Source organism: Priapulus caudatus, unplaced genomic scaffold (genome assembly GCF_000485595.1).
Source record: "Priapulus caudatus unplaced genomic scaffold, Priapulus_caudatus-5.0.1 Scaffold218, whole genome shotgun sequence".
NCBI classification, from domain to species: Eukaryota; Metazoa; Priapulida; class Priapulimorpha; order Priapulimorphida; family Priapulidae; genus Priapulus; species Priapulus caudatus.
This window is the reverse complement of record NW_014577279.1, coordinates 646521-651579: the sequence shown is the minus strand read 5'-3', so window position 1 is coordinate 651579 and position 5059 is coordinate 646521. Positions and strand designations below refer to the sequence as shown.

Here is a 5059-nt window from a genome sequence, read left to right as displayed (position 1 = left end):
GAGTGAGAGCGAGAGCGAGAGGGGGGGGGGGGGAGAAAGAGCGAGATCAATATCAACATTTATCAATCAATATAGAAACTATTACTGCAGAGATGTTGTATTTTGACATTTCTATGGAGAATCACTGACGAGCCACCACTCTGCAATTAAAGGGACTGTTAAGATCAAAGGTTTCTTGTACTGTTTTTCGCATCATACAACACCCTAAAATCGGTAAAAAAAACTCCATACCTGCTTCTCTATGGTTTCTGTAACATTACACTGTAAGGGCAGATGGGGCCTACCTCAGCTATGCAATCCTAACTGAACTTTATTAGATTATGCACCATATTTTTCCAGTCAGAAATCTAATAAACTTCGAATATCCACGTTTCGTAAATGTGCTCTTAAGCTTACATGTTCGAATAATTTAAAAATCTTGTTACTTATTATATCAAGTACCTAATCGATCGCTTGTCATATGTTTCCTCATTGTTATTGATATAAAAATTATTCCAGCAGGAATTTTTGTCTAGGAGCAACCTGTCAAATCACAGCGCCGCCTATCGTCACAGCACACGACGCTCCCTGGTGAGACCATGACTCTATACAACAAGCTTAGCGCACCCCGATGCGACCATGGCTCTCTACAACAAGATTAGCGCCCCCTGGTGAGACCGCACCATTCTATATGAAGCCAGCATCCCGAGATGTAGTGCGAGGATCTCTTCTACACCCTGGTCACCCCTACTCATTATATTATCAATCACTTAATTACCTGTTAGATGTTTCCTTATATATATATATATAATTAATAATAGATATGATATACTAAATAATAGACTCATACAGACATGTTTATTTATACATTAGATTTGATTTTGACATTTCCATGGAGAATCACTGACGGGCTGCAGAAGTGCTAAGAGCAAATTAAGGTATTTGTTCATGTACTGTCACATAACACCCTGAAATTGGAAAACAATTCTAAACAAATTTGCTCCATACCTGCTTCTCTATGGTTCCTGTAACGTTACACTGTAAGGAAATGTGGGGCTTATCTCAGCTATGCAATCCTAACTAAACTTTTCATTAGATTACCCATCATATTTTGACAGTCAGAAAACCTAACAAACCTCTACGTTTCATAAATGTGCTCTTAAGCTCTTAAAGTGATTACGTCACCGTAAATAGTAAAAAATATTTCCACTTTTTCACAAAATATAAGTAATTCTGCTTCAGCTTTTATGGTTAAATTTGCTGCATTATACTTCTTATTTTGCTATATTGTTCGACTGTGAACATACACTCGTGACGCATTAATATAGCCCATAATGCACGCAATTAATGTCAGGAACACTAATATCAAACCGTTCAGGTTTTTGGATTTTTAACCTAGTTGAGAGAACAATCTTTATCAGGTAAGAATTTGACGATACGGGTAGTCCGTTAGTTCTTACTTTTAATGTAAAAAAAAGGCAACAAAAATTTTACAAATTTTACCATAGAAATTCGTGACGTAGCCATTTATAACGTTAAAATTTTATTATATCAAGTACTTAATCAATTGCCTGTCATGTGTTTCCTCATTGTTATTCATATAAAAAATCTTTGCAGTGGGAATTGTCTAGGAGCAGCCTGTCCGATCATAGCGCCGCCTATCGTCACAGCACTTGATGCCCCCTGGTGAGACCATTCCTCTCTACAACAAGCTTAAGCGCCGCCTGGTGAGACCATGACTCTCTACATCAAGCTAGCTCCCCCTAGTGAGACCATGACTCTCTACATCCAGCTTAGCGCCCTTAGTGAGACCACACCACTCTACATCAAGCTTAGCGCCCCCTGGTGAGACCATGACTGCTCTACATCAAGCTTAGCACCCCCTAGTGAGACCATGACTCTCTACATCAAGCTTAGGCGCCGCCTATGAAACCATGGACTCTCTAACCTCAAACTTAGCGCCCCTAGTGAGACCATGACTCTACATCAAGCTTAGCGCCCCCCCTAGTGGGACCATGACTCTCTACATCAAGCTTAGCGCCCCTTAGTGAGACCACACCACTCTACATCAAGCTTAGCGCCCCCTGGTGAGACCATGACTCTCTACATCAAGCTTATATAGCACCCCCTAGTGAGACCATGACTCTCTACATCAAGCTTAGCGCTCCCTAGTGAGACCATGACTCTCTACATCAAGCTTAGCACCCCCTAGTGAAACCATGACTCTTTACATCAAGCTTCGCTCTCCCTAGTGAAACCATGACTCTCTACATCAAGCTTAGCGCCCCTTAGTGAGGCCACACCACTCTACATCAAGCTTAGCGCCCCTGGGAGACCATGACTCTCTACATCAAGCTTAGCAACCCCTAGTGAGTACCATGACTCTCTAATATTCAAGTATTAGCGCCCCCTAGTGAACCAATGGTGACTCTCTACATCAAGCTTAGCGCCCCCCTAGTGAGACCCATGGACTCTCTACATGCAAGCTTAGCGCCCCCTAGTGAGACCATGACTCTCTTACATCAAGCTTAGCGCTCTCTAGTGAGACCATGACTCTCTACATCAAGCTCTTTGCCTCCGGGTGAGACCACACCACGCTACATCAAGCTTGGTGCCCCCTGATGAAACCGCACCACTCTACATCAAGCTTAGCGCCTCCTGGTGAGACCGCACCATTCTATATGAGCCATGCACCACTCTCCGATTAAAGGAACTGCTCGGAGTAAAGGTATTTATTCATTTACTAGTTTCTGCAACTCATGACACCCTGAAATTAGATATAATTGATATATTAATAATTAATATAATAATTAGGCTATGTATTATATATAAATTAATGTAATATATATATATATATATATATATATATATATATATATAATATTATATGTATATAAATTAGTGATAATTAAAATATTGATATAATAATTGATTATATATTAATATAAATCAATAATGATTTTATAACATTAATATGATTTCCACATTTCCATGGAGAATCAACCGGACGGGCCACCACTCTCCGATTAAAGGAACTGCTAAAACAAAGGTAATTGTTTATTTACTAGTTTTCGTATCACAAAATTCCCTGAAATTGGATATAATTGACGTATCATTGATTATACATTAATGTATATCGAGATATCGAGTTTTGTTTAATTCTATGAATAACGAAGACTTTTGAATATGCTAAATTTAGTTATTCCACATTTTTTTATGCTGGTTACTGTAACGTTTATAAGACAGACGAGAATTGCCTCAGCTATGCAAGCCTGATAAAGTAAAAATGCCCCTTTATATTTATTGGACGTCATATTTCGCCAATCATAAATCCAATATATTTTCACGTTGCGTAAACGTTGCTCTCAAGCTTACATGTTTGATTAATTTGAAAATCATTCCAGTTATTATATCAAGTACTTAATCAATTGATGTCATATGTTTCCTAATAGTTAATGATATGAAAAATCTTTGGCTTGATGTAGTGTGAGGACCTTCCTTACGCCTGGTAGAGGAATGCCACAGAAGAATCGAAGCAGAAGCGGAGGAGGCAGAGGGAGCATGATGCCCACCTATTCGCGTCGGGGGACTTCCGAGACAAGCCATCGTAACTGACGGTTACAGTGTTTTATACTGATATTCCACGTGTTTTTAGAAAAATTTGTTGTATTTTATACTAATCTTTTATTGTAAGTTCAATCCCATATGCATGTATGAGCATGTGGTCTCACGTTTTATGTGTACGACTGCGGCCCGTTGTCAGAAATTCTCATTTCATGCTCATTCAACTAGAACACCTATTTATGGAATTACAACAATTAACTAGCTCTAGAACTAGAACAACTAGCTATAGAACTAGAACAAGTAGCAGTGGAACTAGAACAATTTACTAGCTCTAGAACTAGAACAAGTAGCACTATAACTAGAACAACTATATAGCTATAGTACTAGAACGATTAAGTACCTCTGGAACTAGAACAAGTAGCTATAGAACTAGAACATCTAGCTCTGGAACTAGAACAACTAGCTCTATAACTAGAACAAGTATAGCACCCTAATTGTAATCCCATGTATGTACGTTCACGATTGAAATGCTTTAAAATAAAATATACTCCAAATAAAATGCCCGAGATTCCTCTTTATATATGGTGTTAATTATTCAAAGGCTATCAACAATAGGGCCTATTTTTCTGAAAAATCATCAAAGAAATTGTAACCTACACTCCTAAGAAGATTGTAGTAGATCATTGGTTGTTTGGGTTGTTGTTGTCTGGCGGTGTTGACATTAACACTGACCTTGAGCAAGACCTCGTCCAATGCCATGGCCTTGAGCTCAAGGTAATGGCCTTGACCTACTTTTTCATTTTTAAACGTTTTTACAAGTAGGTCATGGCCTTGAGCTCAAGGCCATGGCCTTGACCCACTTTTTTAAGTTTTAAAAGTTTTACATTAGTAGGCCAAGGCCATAGCCTTGAGCTCAAGGCCATGGCCTTCACCACTTTCAAAATATTTACATTATCAGGTGAGGATCCTTGCCAAGGGGAAGGTCAATGTATGTTTACATTTCCTCCAACGGCAGTCTGAAAATATTTGACTTTCGGTAATTGCCTGGATTTGAACCCAGGATTATTGAATACACGCCCGTTACGTTACGGACGGACCCAAACATACCATTCCTTACATGATCAGCTCAAATGTATGCGTTATATTTAGCTTAACAGCAGTTAGAAAATATTTTACTATGGTAATTGACAAGATTTGAACCCCGGACTACTGACTAGCAATCCAACACGCTACGCACACACCCAAACTTCCAATTCGTGTTTTGTTCAGATCGTATGTGTGTATTATGTTTTCGTTTCATAAAAAGAAGAAAAACTAAACACTGACTCTTGCCCAACCTCGGATATCATTACTTGTTTTGTTTTTACCTTAAAAAGTAGGTATTTTTACGAATACATTGCGTTTCAGGGGCATTTCGTTCTCCTTATATGATATGATTATATTATCCTTATATTATTCTTTATTATTATGGACAAAATAATGGCTATTTTCCTAAGTGCGCATCGTCAAATGGTTT

At 38.5% G+C, this 5059-nt stretch overlaps 2 long non-coding RNA genes across 2 annotated transcripts; both read left to right on the top strand.

Moving 5' to 3' along the window:
- Nucleotides 1-333: 333 nt before the first annotated feature.
- Nucleotides 334-1704, top strand: LOC106807480. The gene is made up of 3 exons (XR_001393675.1): nucleotides 334-570; nucleotides 853-917; nucleotides 1597-1704. It is a non-coding gene; the product is annotated as an uncharacterized LOC106807480 (long non-coding RNA).
- A 777-nt stretch (nucleotides 1705-2481) lies between these two features.
- On the top strand, nucleotides 2482-3650 carry LOC106807481. The gene is made up of 3 exons (XR_001393676.1): nucleotides 2482-2707; nucleotides 2977-3028; nucleotides 3465-3650. It is a non-coding gene; the product is annotated as an uncharacterized LOC106807481 (long non-coding RNA).
- The last annotated feature ends 1409 nt before the right edge of the window (nucleotides 3651-5059 follow it).